Source organism: Giraffa tippelskirchi, chromosome 9 (genome assembly GCF_054371585.1).
Source record: "Giraffa tippelskirchi isolate mGirTip1 chromosome 9, T2T-mGirTip1v1.2.pri, whole genome shotgun sequence".
Lineage (NCBI taxonomy): Eukaryota > Metazoa > Chordata > Mammalia > Artiodactyla > Giraffidae > Giraffa > Giraffa tippelskirchi.
Window position 1 is genome coordinate 2,503,543 of NC_137283.1, and position 19,665 is coordinate 2,523,207.

The 19,665-nt window shown below is 43.7% G+C and overlaps 1 long non-coding RNA gene across 2 annotated transcripts in view; it reads right to left on the reverse strand.

Annotated features, from left to right (window-relative positions):
- The window catches only part of LOC145520487 (uncharacterized), a 199,995-nt gene that overhangs the window by 142,035 nt on the left and 38,295 nt on the right, over positions 1 to 19,665 (reverse strand). The window contains exon 2 of one of the 2 annotated variants that reach the window (XR_014064504.1): positions 17,314 to 17,419. The exons of the other annotated variant lie outside the window; for it this stretch is intronic. This is a non-coding gene — a long non-coding RNA (uncharacterized LOC145520487). The remainder of the gene's footprint in view (positions 1 to 17,313; positions 17,420 to 19,665) is intronic. 2 annotated transcript variants of the gene reach the window in all.

The window sequence follows — 19,665 nt, forward strand, 5'->3', positions numbered from 1 at the left end:
AAGCTCCAATACTTCAGGCACCTGATGCAGAGTCAATTCATTGGAAAAGACCTTGATGCTAGGAAAAACTCAGGTCAAAAGGAGAAGGGGATGGCAATGGATGAGATGGTTAGATTACATTAGTGACTCAATGGACATGAATGTGAGCAAACTCAGGGCAATAGTGAAGGACAGAGGAGCCTTTGCATGAGGTCGCAAAGAGTCAGACATAGCTTAAGAGACTGAACAATAACAAGATGCAGATACCATATTTTCTGGTACATATATTATCAATGGTCAACATCTCATACCTTGGCAATCACTTAATTTCCTTTATCCTCATTATTTGTCTTAAGGATGATAACCTGATAAGTAATTCTGAGCAAAGACAAAAAAACAGGATTGATGGTTCTATGACACTTTCTCTCTGGCATTTGCCTTTTAAAAAACACATGCTGGGTTTAACCCAGAGATAAGGCTTTCTAAAATGACATCCTTCAAATTACACCACCGTAAGTTTTCATTTTAGAGCCACTGGAATGACTACAATTAAAAAGACAATTTTAAAAACACAGCTGCAAATTCAACCAATTGTGACTTTAAAAATTTGAGAAAATGATTCCAGAACGTTCTAAAAAGCAAAACTTGAGTTTGCCACAGACCAGCAACTATTTCAATAGCATTTACATTGTATTTACAGCTATTTACATGGCACTTACACTATATTAGGTATTGTAAGTAATCTAGAGATGATTTAAAGCATACAGAAGGATGTACGTAAGTTACATGCAAATATGTCACATTTTATATAAGGGACTTGAGCATCCATGAATTGTGGTGTCCACAGAGGTCCTGGAATCAACCACCCTCAGCCCTGGATGCTGAGGGACAACTGTGTACCTATGGCTTCATCCTGACTCAAGAACCTAGCAACCTGCCTTCTATATCCCCCCAGTCTCATTCTCTGTCCATCCACACTCCTTGATTATATGGAGTCTCAACTGCCTCAAAAGGAACTTCATATTGCAATGAGTGTTCCATTTTATAGACAGCTAAGCAGAGGCTTAAACTTGCATTCAGTTGAAATAGTTATACAATAATTGACTAAATTATCCATGTAGCATGGAAAGATGTCCAACATTGCCAATTATTAGAGAAATGCAGATCCAAACTACAATAAGGTTGTAAGGATGGCCTTCATCAAAATTCAACAAACAATAAATGCTGCAGAGAGTGTGGAGAAAAGGGAACCCTCTTATACTATTGGTGTAAATGTAAATTGGTGTAGCCACTATGGAAAACAGCATGGAAGTTCCTTAACTCAAAATAAGGACTTCCCTGGTGGTCCAGTGGTTAAGAAACTGCCATGCTATGCAGGGGACAAGGTTCAATCTGTGGTCGGGGAACTAGGGTCCCACAATCCCTGAGCACAATTAGAGTCCTTATGGCACCCCATTACAGTACTCTTGCCTGGAACATCTCATGGACCAAGGAGCCTGGTAGGCTGCAGTCCATGGGGTCGCTAAGAGTCAGACACGACTGAGCGACTTCACTTTCATGCATTGGAGAAGGAAATGGCAACCCACTCCAGTGTTCTTGCCTGGAGAACCCCAGGGACAGGGGAGACTGGTGGGCTGCTGTCTATGGGGTCGTACAGAGTTGGACACAACTGAAGCGACTTAGCAGCAGCAGCAGCAGCATGCCTAAATGAAAGATCCTGCATGACAAAACTAAGACCTGATGGAGCCAAATAAATAAAAATTAAAAAACTAAAAATAGAGTTACCATATGATCCAGCAATCCTATTCTTGGGCATATATCTGGAGAAAATCAGAATTTGAAAAGATATATGCTCCCCAATGTTCATAGCAGAACTATTTACAATAGCCACGACATGAAAGCAACCAAAATGTCCATCAACGGATGATTAGATAAAGAAAATGTGGTACACATATAGAATAGAGTACTACTCAACCATAAAAAAGAATGAAATAATGGCATTTGCAGCAACAGGACGGACCTAGAGACCATCAAACTGAGCGAAGTAAGTCAGACAGAGAAAGACAAATAGCATATAACTTATATGGGAAATCTAAAAAGATGATACAAATGAACTTATTCATTAAACAGAAATAGACTCACAGACCTCAAAAAAAAACTTACAGTTACCAAAGGGGAAAGGTAATGGGGAGGAATAAATTAGGAGTTTGGGATTAACATATATATACTGCTGTGTATAAAATAATCAACAAGGACTTACTCAATATTCTGTAATAACCAATATGGGAAAAGAATCTGAAAAAGAATGGATATATATATTCATATACGTATAATTGAATCACTTTTCTATACACCTGAAACTAACACAATATGGTAAATCAACTATGAAAGTGAAAAGTGTTAGTTGCTCAGATGTGTCCCACTCTTTAAGACCCCATGGTCTATGGAACTCTCTAGACAAAAATACTGGAGTGGGTTGCCATTCCCTCCTCCAGAGGATCTTCCTGTGAACCTGGGTCTCCTGCATTGCAGGCAGATTCTTGTCTGTCTGAGCTACAGGGAAACCGTCAGAATCCTGGAGTGGGCAGCCATTCCCTTCTCCAGGGGATCTTTCCAACCCATACAGTGCAAGAGAAAATAAAAATGAAAGTAAATAAACAGTGCAGGAAGGTCTGTCCTACAGGCCTAATGACATCACTAGATTCCTGTTGGAAGCTGAAGACCAAAGTCCAGAATACACTTGCTTTTCTGTCAAAGCTCATTCCCAGTGAGCCCCACCCACTAGTCTCCCTGCACTTAGAGGCTGGACTGGCCTGGGCCCGTGACTCTCTTCAGCTGATGGGATGAGGGAGGGAATGCAGGACAGTGTCAAGGCCGGCAGCCTGAGTCACCACATAAGAGGTCCGGCTACTTTGCACACACCCCATGCAAAGGCCGTTGTGAGCGGAGAAGGGAAAGTGAGCCCTCCCCCTCAGCCCCTGACCACCAAGCCCAGCTCGGGCATCCTTGCCGAGATGCCGGTCACACTTGGAGTGAAGGACCCTGGACGCCCAGCCCCACCCTAACCTGAGTGCAGCTTCAAGCAGAGCCCAGTGAGGCCAGCAGAAGAGCATCTGAGGAGGCCCGTTTAACAGGAGAACCAGCCCCACGTGTCAGGTCAGCGTTGGACAGGCCGCAGATGGCTACGGTCATTTTAGGGTCCCGTCTTCGGGGTGCCAGCTCCCAGAGCACAGAGAATAAGGAGACACCTGTCAGTGTGAGCCATGAAAGGCCGGAGTGGTTTATGTGTAACCAGATCGCAAGGTGAGGCAGAAACGTGGGGTGAAGATGAGGACTCACCCAGCGACTTCTTTCCAGGGCTGTGGTCTCTGATTTGTTCAGTGGACGTCTCTGAGCAGAGCCTCCGCCATCTTGTTACACTAAGATTTCACGAGGAAGAAAATGATTTCACGAGGAAGGATTTTAGTCCCTCGTGATGCCTGGGGATGTAATGAGTGTTTGTCTATTGTTGTCGTTTTTCATCTAAACGGGAGCTTCCTTGGAACCCACAGCAAAGAATGGAGATAAAAGCAGCCTTCCAATCCCACATATCTGTCTCCATGCCCCAAAGCTCAGAAACCTGTGCATTTCTCAAAAACACGAGGCTCTCTGAATCAGGCCTTCAATCGTGAAGCATCTGGACGAGGAAAACAAAGCGTGCTCACACGGGCTCATGAAATCCTAACGGTAATCACCCTAACCCTAACCCTGGGCTCCTCCTTCCTCTTCCCTTTTTTCTCAGCTGTGAAGAGCACCTGCCATGAGCTGTGGTGGTTCCTCTTTTCATATTGTCTGACAGTAGCAGTTGGATCAGGCTGGAGCCAGTGTGACTGAGAGGCAGACTCCCCGCTTCCACAAAGCTGAATTTAATAAGCTGAGAACAGCATGCCAAGATGGAGACCTCCCTCCCCATCACTTATCCTGACACCAGCCCCTCGGCGGGGGGCGCCTTGCTGCAGTAATCTGGGTGAGGCCGACAGAGCGTCCTGCTTACAAGTTCAATATAATGGAACAGCAGGGGGCGAAGGGCTGGCAAAAAAGCTTAGCGAAGTTAAAGCCTATTACTCGATGCTTGAGGAAAAATGAGTCACAAAATATTACACCCAGAGCAAGACTTGAACCTGCCAAAGGCGGCTGTGACACAGGCTCAGCCTGGTTCCGTAATAGTGCATTCACAATTCTGTGGTCCAGGGTGATGCGGATTTCAGTGTCTTGAATCCTGATGGAAATGCATATGCAAATTCCCCCTGAAGTCCACCCCTCCCTCAGTCGAACAGGCAAAATGACTGCATGCTGCAAGTGTCAAAGAAAATGATGCCTTTTTTAATCTGCCTTTAGTGGCAAGCAGAAGGCAAGAAACTGGACAGAAATCTTTCAGCTGCATATTGTGGTCTTTGCTGTTTTTTGATGCCTCTCATGATGCTGAATTTAAAACTAGTGGGAGAATTAAGAGGCAAATGGTCTCTGAGTTAATTTGAATATCAACTTTCCAATATAAGTGAGTTCTAATACAAACTCTTCAACACAAGTGAATCAAATCCAGCTCTAGGACTCGGAATCAACTTTCCTCATGCCTTCAACCAATCACTGCTCTGGACCCAATCTTGTCTCCATCTAACTAAAAAGCTGAGCATTTTTGAAAGAATGACAATAGAACTAAGACTTGTGATTTTTTTCTCCTCCCCCTAGACCAGCTACTACAGGTTCTCATGACAGCAATGGCCAGTCCAATCAGGTGGGGTGCATACATGTCATTATATAACATATAATGCCAAATCCCACAGGATTTAATGCTAAGAGCGATCTCTCATGTAAGCTATGAACTTCAAATGATAATGATGTGTCAATACATGTTCTTCAACTACAAAGGTATTACACTGGCAGAGGATGTTAAGAGTAGGGGAGGCTGTGCTTGTGTGAGGATGGGGGTCTATGGTAAATGTCTATATTTTCCATTTAATTTTCCTGTGAACTTAAAACTGCTTTAAAAAAATAAAATCTACTTAATTTTTTTTATAGAACTGTAAACACATTAAAAAATTACTATATGTAAGTTTTATATATAAACAGGAAAGAAGTAAGAAGGGAAGGAGAGAGTGAGGAAGGAAAGACAGAAGGGGGAAAGGAAGTTAGCTTTGAGATTAGAAGGTGAACAATAAGTTGTTAGATCCAGGCAGGACTTACTCTCTCCTCTGATGGGATCAGTCTCCCAATACAACCTTGAAAATCAAAAGATCACAAAACAGCATGATTGAAAGGGGAGACAATCACTGTCTCTGCTACATTCACAAACCCTGCCAGGTGGACACCTGCTGTCCTCACTGTATAGACAAGGAGCCCATGGAACAACGGCGGAATGACTCCAGTCTGTTGGCAGCTGCTGAATCTGTGAGTTGAACCCAGGTCTACGTGCTCCTGGTGGTCTACAGTCCATGGGGTTGTAAAGAGTCAGACACAACTGAGTGACTAACACTTTCACTTTCTATTTGGTCCCAAAGTTTAGGTTCTGATCACAAAACACTAACACAAATGTTCAAGACCAGTTGTTGATAACTGAGTACTATTGTATCTGGAGAGCATCCTCCAAGGTGAATGGGGAGGGAGGCGGGGTTGGGGGGCGGCATATAAAGGAGAAGGAGAAGGAGAAGGAGATAGGGACCAGGGACAGCCTTCAAGTTACCAGCTTCACTGTATGTGTCGCATATAGCAAGAATGAACCAGGAAGTTTGTAAGCTTTCTTCAACTTCTAGGGAAGGAGTGGTTAAGTTTATTTCAAAGACTGGTGAGAGCACAGATATTAAATTTCTCCTTCCACTGATACTGCCCAGATGCTGAATAATTAGGACATTTGTTCTGCATTCATTCCAAAGAAAAGCATTTGTTTTCCCAACTGAAGTATGACGGAACATCACTTACTTGCTGTTGCTTCAAGCAAAGCCACTGGATCCTAGCAGGGGCTGATCAAATCCTAAATGACATTGACAGTTAAATCCTGACATGTTGGAGACTTGTAATTTTCCTAAAAATTATTCCATGGACTTTGTGACCTTCCACCTTCTACCCCTTGATCGAAAAACAAACAAACATACAGATGCCATTTCAGTGATCATGCTTGTTCAGTGAAAGCCACACATGCAAACAGAGAATCATCTGGTTGGGTGTTAATATCACAGGGAATTCATTATTTTGGAAGAACAGGAATAGCTTTTAAACAAAAATCCAATTAATACGTTTGATTAAACTGAAGCAGTTGCAAAAGGAATTTAAAAGTGATTTTACTGGTTATAAATCAAAGTAATATTCCAGCCACCTCGGGGTCACACTCCATTTTGTCTCTGGGCTTTTGAATACACAAGCCCCCCTCTCTCTCTGAAACATTCTGCCAGCCCACCCCACCCCCCAGCATCCTGTTCTTCAGAGTCATCCTTCAGGTGTCAGTTTATGTTTCTTCCAGGGATTGTTTTTCCCATTCTGGTACCCCACATGCCAATTCCCAAGAAGCTGTTCAAGCTCACAGCTCAAAGGAGGCATCCTACCACAGAAGGCATCCATCTGTGTAATAGAATGTGCATCTCTAACAATTTCCTGGGTGAGGCTGATGCTGCTGGTCCTGGGACCACACTTTGAGAACTGACTCCCTCTTCCCTTTCATTCCTCCCCAGCCCAGGTCACTGCACCCTGGGATCATACAAGCAGTTTCCAAAACTCCTGACTCCTGGGCTCACCACCATGGACTTCTGATTTACAAATATGTCGAGAAGTGTGGAGCTGGAGAAGATTCTTGAGAGTCCCTTGGACAGCAAGGAGATCAAATCGGGCAATCTTAAAGGAAATCAACCCTGAATATTCCTTGGAAGGACTGATGCTGAATCCCCAATACATTGGCCACTTGATGCAAAGAGCTGACTCATTGGAAAAGTCCCTGATGCTGGGAAAGATTGAGGGCAGGAGGAGAAGGGGATGACAGAGGATGAGATGGTTGGATGGCATCATCGACTTAATGGACATGACTTTGAGCAAACTCCAGGAGACGGTGAAGGACAGGTAAGCCTGGTGTACTACAGTCCATGGGGTCACAAAGAGTCAGGCACAACTGAGTGACTGAACAACAACAGCTAGAGTAAGGCCTGGCCATTGGGTTTTTTAAAAGCTTTTCAGATGATTCTGAGAAGCCAAGGCTGAAGACTTTGCCCCCGAGCCTTTGCCTCTGTAAGTGTGGTCCTCAGCGTCAGCATCAGTTGCTTGTCAGAAACTCACACTCATGCCCCGCCCTGCCCCAACCAAGAAGCATCTATGTCTGTAATACCATCTGCAGAGGATCCCTGTGCATATTAAATCGTGAGAAACCCTAAAACATGGTGCCTCCCACCTGATTCACATCAGAGGGAGCACCCCCAAGTCTTACCTTGGCCCCACTTGAGATTCTCCTTCCGAAGATGCTAAGATTCAAGACAAATTGAGGAATGTACCACCTCTGTCCTTTCCCCAAAGGGGAGGCGGTCCTTACCTCCCACTCTTGTAGGCATGACCCTGAGGAGTCTGTGCTCTCTGCCCACCTATCTCCCCAGATTCAGTCTCATCTACAGATGCAAACTTCCTGCTCTGACGATCAAGGCCAAGGCTTCCTACTTGGCCTTCAATGAAGACAGGAAGCAGGATCGATGTCCCAGTGGGATTCAGAAACAGAAAACTTTCCTTTAAAAAAAAATGTTAGCACCTGGCTTCTTCCCAAATTATCCTAACACGCAAATGTGTTGAAATGGTATTAAAATAGAATCTTTATCCACTACAGGCTGAAAAGTGAAAAGTAAAATGGCAGAGATGCCTAATGATTTGGAAAAAGAAAAGATCCAACTGCATTAGTGAAGAAATTAGGAGGTATCTACAAGCAGAGAGACCTGGACGTGCTAATTGAATGCCCTCATCCATTATCAGCAGAGCCCCTCCAGAGCAAGCGGCACAAGTACGTCTGAGCAGAAACCTGAGCTATAGCTGCAAAAAGAAATATCCTGATGGCCTGAGGAGGTTTCTACGTGCATCAGTCACCAGGCAGCATACTTATGCAGGTGGTTTCATCAGGAATCCTCCACAAACAAGCGGAAAATCTCCCCTGGCCATGCCGTGTCGAAACCCAAAAAGAAGACAAGCCTGGTTTTCAGAGGCGATGGGAACATCTCTGTTAGGAATACGCACATACACAAACGCACTCAGGTACATGAATAGGGCTTCCCTGGTGGCTCAGATGGTACAGAATCTGCCTGCCCTGCAGGAGACCCAAGTTCGATCCCTGGGTGAGGAAGATCCCCTGGAGGAGGGCATGGCAATCCACTCCAGTATTCTTGCCTGGAGAACTCCATGGACAGAGGAGCCTGACAGGCTGCAGTCCATGGGGTCACAAAGAGCTGGACACGACCGAGTAACTAACACACATGAACACTCCCACTCCAAACCACACGTCTTCCTACTCAAAATGAGTCCCATGGACCAGAAACAGCAGCGCTGTCTGGCCCCAGTTCCACACCTACTGTTTAAGAGTCTGCACCCGCCCCTTTTTTCTTAAATTGAATTTAGCTTTTTAAAAAAATTTTATTGGGGCATAGTTGCTTTACACTGTTTAGTTCCAACTATACAGTAAAGTCAATCAGCCATATGTCTGTGTGTGTGTGTATATATATATATATATATATATATATATATATATATATATAAATTTCCTTCCCATTTAGGAAAGGAAATTAAGCAGTTCCCTGTGCTATACAGTAGGTTCTCATTAGTTACCTATTTTATGCATAGTATCAATAGTGTATATATATCAATCCCAATCTTCCAATTCACCCTATGCCCCTCCCTTTCCTCCTTGATATCCATACGTTTGTTCTCTACATCTGTGTCTTATGGCATAAAGTGAAGAAGAACTAAAGAGCCTCTTGATGAAAGTGAAAGAGGAGAGTGAAAAACTTGGCTTTTCAGATTCAGAAAATTCAGAATGCATTCAGGAAACTCAACATTCAGAAAACTAAGATCATGGCATCCAATCCCATCAGTTCATGGCAAACAGATGGGGAAACAGTGGGAACAGTGGCTGACTTTATCTTTTGGGGCTCCAAAATCACTGCAGATGGTGATTGCAGCCATGAAATTAAAAGACGCTGACTCCTTGGAAGGAAAGTTATGACCAACCTAGATAGCATATTAAAAAGCAGAGACATTACTTTGCCAACAAAGGTCCGTCTAGTCAAGACTATGGTTTTTCCAGTGGTCATGTATGGATGTGAGAGTTGGACAGTGAAGAAAGCTGAGTGCCGCAGAATTGATGCTTTTGAACTGTGGTGTTGGAGAAGACTCTTGAGAGTCCCTTGGACTGCAAGGAGATCCAACCAGTCCATCCTAAAGGAGATCAGTCCTGGGTGTTCATTGGAAGGACTGATGTTGAAGCTGAAACTCCAATACTTTGGCCACCTCATGTGAAGAGCTGACTCATTGGAAAAGACCCTAATGCTGGGAAGGATTGGGGGCAGGAGGAGAAGGGGACGACAGAGGATGAGATGGCTGGATGGCATCACCAACTCGATGGACATGAGTTTGGGTGGACTCCAGGAGTAGGTGATGGACAGGGAGGCCTGGCGTGCTGCGATTCATGGGGTCACAAAGAGTCGGACATGACTGAGCGACTGAACTGAACTGAACTGAAGGCAGATAGTCATCTAACTTTGATCTGGTTTGATAATTTTAGAACACGTAGGTTTAGGCTTGGTGAGAACTGATCATTAGAGTGTACTCTGGGGAAATATTCTGGATTTGAAAAAGAAATTTAGTTTCGTTCAGGAATTCAGCAATCTGGTGTGATGTTTTGTTGCTGTGGTAGTGGTGGTGGTCTTGGCTTTCTTTGGGATTTGGCTTAAGATTTGGTTATTAACTTCTTTGCCAGCTCCTTCTTCCTCCTCCATCCTAAAAGGATCCTTCCTCCAATGCAATAGCTGTTTAAATGATACTTGCTCATCCCAAAGAAAGGCAGTGCCAAAGAATGCCCACACTACCACACAATCGCACTCATCTCACATGCTAGCAAAGTAATACTCAAAATTCTCCAAGCCAGGTTTCAACAGTACGTGAACTGTGAACTTCCAGATGTTCAAGCTGGATTTAGAAAAGGCAGAGGAACCAGAGATAAATTGCCAACATCTGTTGGATCATGGAAAAAGCAAGAGAGTTCCAGAAAAACATCTACTTCTGCTTTATTGACTACTCCAAAGCCTTTGACTGTGTGGATCACAACAAACTGTGGAAAATTCTGAAAGATATGGGAATATCAGACCACCTTACCTGCCTCCTGAGAAATCTGTATGCAGGTCAAGAAGCAACAGTTAGAACTGGACATGGAACAACAGACTGGTGGGAAAGGAGTCCACTGAGGCTGTATATTGTCACCCTACTTATTCAATTTATATGCAGAGTACATTATGCAAAATGCTGGGCTGGATGAAGCACAAGCTGGAATCAAGATTGCTCGGAGAAATATCAATAATCTCAGATATGCAGATGACACTACCTTTATATGAGAAAGCAAAGAAGAACTAAAGAGCCTCTTGATGAAAGTGAAAGAGGAGAGGGGAAAAGTTGGCTTAAAACGCAACATTCAGAAAATTAAGATCATGGCACCTGGTCCCATCACTTCAGGGCAAATAGATGGGAAAACAATGGAAACAGTGGCAGACTTTATTTTTTTGGGCTCCAAAATCACTGCAGATGGTGACTGCAACCATGTAATCAAAAGACACTTGCACCTTGAAAGAAAAGCTATGACCAACCTAGAGAGACATTATTTTGCCAACAAAGGTCCATCTATTCAAAACTATGGTTTTTCCAGTAGTCATGTATGGATGTGAGAGTTGGACTATAAAGAAAGCTGAGCGTCGAGGAATTGATGCTTTTGAACTGTGGTGTTGGAGAAGACTCTTGAGAGTCCCTTGGACTGCAAGGAGATCCAACCAGTCCATCCTAAAGGAAATCAGTCCTGAATATTCATTGGAAGGACTGATGCTGAAGCTGAAGCTCCAATACTTTGGCCACCTGATGCAAAGAACTGGAAAAGACCCTGATGCTGAGAAAGATTGAAGGCAGGAGAAGGGGACAACAGAGGATATGATGGTTGGATGGCATCACTGATTCTATGGTCATGAGTTTGAGCAAGCTCTGGGAATTGGTAATGGACAGGGAAGCCTGGAGTGCTGCAGCCTGTGGGGTCACCAAGAGTCAAACACGACTAAGCGACTGAACTGAACTGAATGAACTAGAAAGGAGCATCTCCCAGTTCAATACTGGGCAAACTGGATTTGCACATTTCAGCCTGAGAGTTGGATTTTGTTTTAGAAGACATGAAATATCTCTAAGAAAATCTCCTAGGTTAAACCTCTGTTAGGATGCTGGGCTTGTGTAGAGCATGCAACAACTCCCCTTCCACGGCATTCTAGTAAACTGATGATCAGAGTGCTTCCCTAGAGGGTCCTTTACAAGGCAAGGAGAGGCAAACACATGTTCTGGTTTAACTGGGATAACCTCTTTCAAGCCCGTGCCCCTAGCACATGCCTGCTATCCCAACAAAATTATGTGTGCAGTGTCAGGTTGCAAACAAATTATATGAATTATGTGGTCACTCGAATGAAAGGTTCACTGACATCTGCTCAGAACCTCAATGCAAATTATTTCATTAAATCTGCATAGCATCCCTCAGAGATTCTACCAGAATTATTTTCACTTTACAGATGATCAAACTGAGGTTACATAGATGGTACATAGCGAAACATAGATGTTCACCCATGAGAATGATTCTGAAAGTCGGGATGCTTGACCAGAAACAGCACAGTAGAGCTAGGTGTCAGGGAGCCGTCCTCTTCTGGTTGGAAAAACCACGTTTAGAAAAAAGTAAGAGGAAAAGATGGAAATAAAGATAGAAGCTGCATGGTTACTTTACAAGCAGTATCCAAGTTTCCACATCTTTTTTTTCCTTAGCCGGCTTAGTCTAATCTATGAGGTTAAAATGTACATTTCTATGGTTTTGTTTTTAAGAATTTTTTTTTTTATGTGAACCGTTTTTAAAGTCTTTATTCAATTTGTTGCAATATTGCTTCTGCTGTTTATGGTCTGGTTTTTTGGCCGCAAGACATGTGGGATTGTAGCTTCCTGACCAGGGATCAAACCCACAGCCCCTGCACTGGAAGGTCAAGTCTTAACTGCTGGACCACTGGGGAAGCCCTTCTATGGAGGTTTGAACATGTATATATACATGTCCAGAACTGTGGATGGAGAAAAATTCTAACAAGAGGTGGAGTGGCATTTGCCACAAAGTCTGTGACGAGAGTTCTAGTGGCTTTCAGTTTTCACCTGCTGTAGATGAAACACTGCCGTTTATTTCTGTGCCTCTTCCCCCTTTCAACCTCAGAGATTTCCCAGTTTGGGCGACAGATTGTATGGCAGTCTTATCTATAAATAAAATATTCATATACATTCATTTCTGTTTAAGGACTTTCAGTGTTTGACTGATATCCTAATGCATACCTTTTCATATTTCTGGGGATATCTCATTTAGAGGGCAATAAATGTGATGATTTATTTAAACGTTTATCAAAGCACTGAACCAAGCCCTGGAAGGTGGGGATGGAGCCAGGGAGGAAGATGGCAGCCTGTGAACTAGGCACAGCTGTGATTGTAACCAAGTCTTCTAACGGGGGGGGGGGTAAAGCTGCCTCTGAAAAGGTGACTTTTTCAGTTGAGGGAGCTTTATTCTGGACATGAAATACAGGCACACATTGGGAGATCAGTGTAGCCAAGGACTATTCCAGAAGCGTACAGGCTGTCTGCAAATTAAAGGCTATGAGACAAAGGGTAAAGGGCCAGTTCTTTCTGCTTCCAAGGTCAAGCAGCGAGAGGACAGAGAAGGGGAAGCATGTGAATTCTTCTCTCACCTTGTCAGGTAAGAAAAGGTCTCTTCTTTGGAGCTTGGGGTCCCTGATGAGCCGCCACTGCCATTACCACTACCACAGGGCTTCCTGGGAGCTGGGGCTGAAGGGACGTAAAGGAAGAATAAAAACAGGAGCAGGGCTTTCCTCCCTCTCAGACCCCAGGGCCCCCTTTCTCCTTCTTCAGACCAAAATTAAAGAGCTTTTCGTGGAGCTCTTTCTGTAAGCCCTGGTTCTGGGTTTCCTGCCGCCTTTGGGGCTAAAGCAGGAGCTGACTGGTGGGAAACACGGCTGCGCTCAGCACGCGCTCAGTGGTGCTGGAAGTCCGGGTTCCTCCCCTGTCTGCCAGCCACTGCTCACCGTCAGGCTCCTCCGGGAGCTTAACACCCAGGCTGTGCCACTGCATTCACTGAGAGAGACAGGATGGAGTACGTGGTATCTCTCTGGACTGGAGAGAGATTAAGAAAGAATGTCGTAATCACCATGAAGAGACCAGCTTAGTGACTGAAAGTGTCCTGAAAATGTCTTACCTGAAGCTTGAAAAGTCCTAGGACTTATTAGATTTCACCCAAAGGTTAAGGAAGAAAAGAAGAAAGCTTTTTTTTTTTTTTAAATCAGTGGTGTTTCAATCTTAAATCTTCGTGAATAATATTTACAGGTATTTCAGCTTTTGTCATCCATTCTACAGAGGCAGGAAAAAAGGACAATCTGAAAGCACTTGAAATGCTTTGTTACTTTTCGGCATAGAGAGTATGAAAGAAAAATCTCCAGCTCCTGATGTTGGCTGTTGGCTTCACTGAATCACCACACTATAGGGAAGTCCTGAATCATGGCTTCAGATGGAGACAAGATGGGAACTTCATCGAGCCTGCGTGACTGTGGGGGATGGATTCAAAAATAAAAGACCTAAGTTTCAGCTGGTCCCAAACCATGGAGAATTTTACTCACACAAAGTGCCCATTTGCCAATGCAACTCTGGTAATTGGACACTTAATTACCCTATTTGCACACATAAATAAGGGGTGTGCCTGCATGAAATCAGAGTCCACTCATAAGACGTTGGCCCCAAGCAATGAAACCACATGCTTTTGTCAACAACTAAATTGATTAGAATCGTGTTTATTTCTGCTCGTGTTAGTCCACATGTATTTTCACTAGAGCCTGATGTCTATTGAGTTAAAAGCTTAGTGAAAAAAACCTATGTTATGCAGAAAACCTAGATAGTAATTGCCAACTATGTGCCAAGAATCTTTTCATTTTATAGAGAATGCAAGGTCTGAATCAAAAGAAATACTCTTTGCAATCTCATATGCTCAGGCAGACTCAGCAGCCGTATAGTCATAATAAAGACAGAAGGGCCTTTTAAAAGAATACTTTAAGCAAAATTTCCAGCATGGATTATTCTCTAGGGTAAATTGTTCAGGCATTGAATTTTCCCATTTCCCTAGGGCAGGTAAAGGAGTGAATTTTCTCTGAATATCTTCTAGCTGGACAGTGTCCTAACAATGTCCTTGGGGGAAATGTTCTCTGATTTGGAAGCATGTATTGTGGCGGGCCATCTGGGCTGCCTCCCCATGAATAAAATCACCAAGATGTGTTTGCCTCTTGATCTTTGATTTCATACAGACCTGGGTTCCAGCCATAGTTCTAACTTACGCCAGTCATGCACTACTGGGGACAGTTTCAGTTCCTTATAATTGCTAAATAATGGTGAAGGGGAATGAGAAAGCGTGCCATGAAGAGTCCGCTAAAGTGTCAAAGGTGAGGAGGCAATGAAGGTTCACCCCGGCCCTATTTACAAGAGCCAAGACATGGAAGGCACCTAAGTGTCCATCAACGGATGAACAGATAAAGAAGATGTGGTGTACGATCACAATGAAATATTACTCAGCCATAAAAAAGAAGGAAATACTGCCATATGCAGCAACACAGAGGGACCTAGAGAATATCATGTTTAGTGAAATAAGTCAGAGAAAGTCAAGTACTATATGATGTCACTTATATGTGAAATCTAAAAATAATACAAGTCAATGTATAAGCAAAACAGAAACAGACTCACAGACATAGAGAAAACAAACTTATGATTACCAAAGGGAAGAGGAAGCAGGGAGAGACAAATTAGGGATGTGGTATTAACAGATACAAACCACTGTACACAAAATAGATAAGCAACCAGGATTTGCTTTTTAGCACAGGAATTACAGCCATTCTCTTGTAATAACTTAGAATAAAATCCTCAAAAATTCTGAATCACTATGCTATACACCTGGAACTAATATAACATTGTAAATCAACTACAGTTTGATTAAAAGAAAAGGCAAAGGAGGGATGAGCAGGAAGGAATGATCAAGACATCTGGTGATGTGAAGGTTAAGAGGACACTATCTTTGTTTTGGTCACTGATGCTCAATAAATCCTTCTTAAGTGACTTATTTATCTGCACCACTTCTGCCTACAGGACTATTGCAGAGTATTCCTAGACAAGTAAAAACTCGCCAGGGTGAAACAATATTGAACAAGACCTAGTCAAAAGACTCAAGGTGAGGATGAGGGGTCAAGATTGACCTTTGAGTTCTTATCTAGCAATAAGAGAGGCTTCCCAAGTGGCAATAGTGGTTAAGAACCTGCCTGCTATGCAGGAGACCTAAGAGATGTGAGTTTGATCGGGAAGAGCTCCTAGAGAAGAAAATGGCAACCCACTCCAGTATTCTTGCTGGAGAATCCCATGGACAGAGGAGCCTGGTGGGCTACAGCCCATAGGGTCGCAAATACTCAGACACGACTGAAGCAATTTAGCATACAGCAGTAAGATGCCTATGGGTATTCCATAGAGGGATTCCCCTCCAGGCTTGGGCCACAAGGGCTCCAGCTGTGGAATGGTTGGAGCTGGCTGGCTGCCACCACTGCTGTGATGTCCTTAGGTTCAGCAGATTCCAACCAATGCAGAGGAGCTTGCACCAGGGATCTGCCCCATCTTAGCACAGTGAGAACCAGGCCTGGAATCAGGCCAGGTGGGATGCTTAACTTCATCACTTCTTTCGCCTGTCTGGATTGTGGGACATCTGGTCACTCTTGCTTGGGCTCAGATTTCTTCTGTTATCACTCATATAGAGTATCTATCCATTTATCTATCTATGCGTGCACGCATGCTAAGTCACATCAGTCGTGTCCAACTCTTTGTGACACTATGGGCTGTAGCCCACCAGGCTTCTCTGTCCATGGGATTCTTCAGGCAAGAATACTGGAGTGGGTTACCCTACCCTCCTCCAGGGGATCTTCCCGACCCAGGGATGGAAACTGTGTCTCCTGTGACTCCTGCATTGCAGGCAGATTCTTTACTGCTGAGTCACCAAGGAACCCCCTATCTATATATTAATATATAGTATCTCTTTCCCTATGTATATATTTATCATATATAGCTATATCTCCATCTCTTTTCTATCATCTATCATCTCTCTACATATGGCTCCTCTGTCCATGGCAAGAATACTGGAGTGGGTAGCCATTCCGTTTTCTAGGGGATCTGCTTGAACCCAGGTCTCTTGCATTGAAGGAAGATTCTTTACTGTCTGAGCCACCAGGGAAGCCCTGTATATATATCAAATATATCTATATAGGTATAGATATAACATCTATCATCTATTTATACCTATCTATCAATTTATCATCTATCTATATCTCAGATATAAGAGGGAATACTCATTTATTTTCCCCTTTCACATCTAAAACAGAATACAAATACACCACTATTGAGATGACTACGCTTCCATTCATTGTTCTTTTCCAAGTCTAATTTTCAAAAAAAAAAAAATCATTCTGCCAATGGGAAGAGTTATGCATGAAAATGACCTGATTGAGGGCAGAGCAGAAGGCCAGGCTCTGTCACATTCATTATCAAAACCAGTCTCCTCACCACCCTTTGCTCAAGTGCCATGGACATTTGCTTTCCTGACTTAGTGGATTTTGAGTAAATGTTGCCTCATTTGCTGAGTGACCTCAGTACAAGTTCAGCAATAAATTGTTGCTTCTTTTTTAAATATATTTGCCACATTTGTTTCTCTGAGGAGGGAGCCCACAGAGGTCCCCACACTGCAGTTCCAGAAGTGGAATGACGGTGGGCATTTTCACCTACAGTCTGGCGGAAAGAGGAAGGAGCTGGATCGCATATAACGACACATTTTTCTTCAAAGCCTCCTGAAAACCTTCCCTGTTCTTGACAATCGTCCATCCCCAGCGCCAGCTGCGGTGGTCCCCTTTCCTCTTACCGTCTCCCTGCAGCCTCCTTGGCCCTTGCCATCTCTGCGCTTCCCCCACCCCCCACTCCAATCACTGTCCTCACCTTGTGTAAGCGGACGCAGCTTTCTTATCCTCACCCTTTCGCCACACATCCAAGGTCCCAGGCAGCAAAATAAAGACTCTGCTTGGGATGCATCTCCTTGGTGGCCCTAAGAATGGGAAGAGGCAAAAGGCAATGTAATGTTGTGTAAGCGGACGCAGCTTTCTTATCCTCACCCTTTCGCCACACATCCAAGGTCCCAGGCAGCAAAATAAAGACTCTGCTTGGGATGCATCTCCTTGGTGGCCCTAAGAATGGGAAGAGGCAAAAGGCAATGTAATGTTTTGGCTCAGACGGTAAAGAATCTGCCTGCAATGCAGGATACGTGGGGTTCAACCCCTGGGTCAGGAAGATCCCCTGGAGAAGGGAATGGCAACCCACTCCAGTATTCGTGCCTGGAGAACTCCCTGGATAGAGGAGCCTAGCAGGCTACAGTCCACGTGGTCGCAAAGAGTCAGACACGACGGAGCAACTAATACTTTCACTTTTACTTTGAGGTCTTTCAATTTCATAAATGCCATTTTCACTAACTATGGTTGATAAGCTAACATAACCAAGGAGATTGTTAACACCTAGAAGGAACTGGTAAATGTTTGAGGCTTACATTTTCCCCAGTCAGCATACACTTAAACAAATAATATTTATCGAGTGCTTTCAACCAAAGTGCCATCCCTAACCCACGGCAGAAACAGTACCTGGAATGGTTAGCAATTCAGAATCATGGGCTTCATCCCAGACCCAGTGAAGCCAAAATCTTCATTATTGATTCTGAATTTTAATATGCCCTGCCACTGATTCTAATGATTGCTCGAGTCTGAGAGTCACTGATTTACTCCATGAGGAGGAATCGTGATAAAAGCTCAGGAATGCACCCTGAGCCTGACTTGACTCCTCAGGAAACAGTAGTGGTCTGTGATGGAGGACAAGCCTGTACACAAATGACTCAAACAAGGTGGAGCAGATGGCATGTTAGAATTATCACTCATACACGGCACAGAATTGCGGAGAGAAAAGAAAGCTGACTCTAGCAGTGAGGGAATTGCTGAGTGTATTTTCCCACTGATTAGGTTGTACTTATGACTTATTTTAGTTAGCTGTCTCTCTGAGCCTTAACGTCCCCATTTCTAGGTTGGACCTAATAAGACCCATTCTGACGAGTTATACTTGTGCTCAGTCCTAAATTGTGTCCGACTCTTTGTGACCCTGTGACTGTTGCAGGCCAGGCTCCTCTGTCCATGGGATCCTCCAGGCAAGAACACTGGACTGAGCTGCCATTTCCTCCTCCAGGGGATCTTCCCTGATGAGTCATACCAATTAAATACAATCGTGGAAACTGCAAGTATCCAGCATGGAATCCTTGGTGCAGGCAGCAGAGGTTTCTCCTTAGTGCTCCTTACCTACACTTCCTGAGGACATAGAGGCTTAAAGGAAAAATGTAATAAGATGTCAGAATGTGGAATCCCAAGCTTTACAGCAATAACCATTTTGTCCCCAAATCTGCTTTACTGGCTGATAATGAATACCAATTATAATCTAATGCCTCATTTCTGCTATCCAGATTCATTGGCTACCAAGGAAGTTCCAGGATGGATTTTGTTCAACATTTGCACATATCAGGTTGGCAGTGAAATTTACCAGGGAAAACAGAACTTTAGCATCAGCAGTCACTACCATATTCTATCTCCAGCACTTATCAAAACCTTATCTCCCCCTGAAAGGAAAAAATGCAATGTTAATCATGTAGTGAACAATTTTTGAGCATCAATACCGTGTTCCAGGGCTTCCCAGCTGACTCAGTGGTAAAGAACATGCCTGCCAACACAGGAGACGTTAAGACTTGCAGGTTCGATCCCTGGGTTAGGAAGATGCCCTGGAGAAGAGAATGGCAACCCACTCCAGTATTCTTGCCTGGGAAATCCCATGGACAGAGGAGCCTGGCAGGCTACAAAGAGGTGGCAAAGAGTTGGACACTATTTAGCAACTGCAACAACAGCACTGTGTTCCAGGGCAAGAAAGATGCTCGAGACAAGGAATAGAAAAGACAAATCTTGCTTTAGCTTCATGAAGCTTATATGACAACAGTGACTGGGGTTCAGTTTATTTTGGAATTACAAAACTAAAATTTTTCTCAAGGATAGAGATCAAACTATGTTTGCATGGTACTATCTGTCTAGTCCTAAACAATGCTTGTAAGCTATAAGCATTTGAAAGAGTATGACTTTTACTTGCCTCGAGGTCTCAAAAGGTTTTAAGATTCACAGGTGAGTAACATACACTGTCTCTCCAGGAGATCTGTCCTTAGTGGATAGACAGGCAAATAATGCACAAAGCACCAGGTGTTGAGGAACCCAGTGA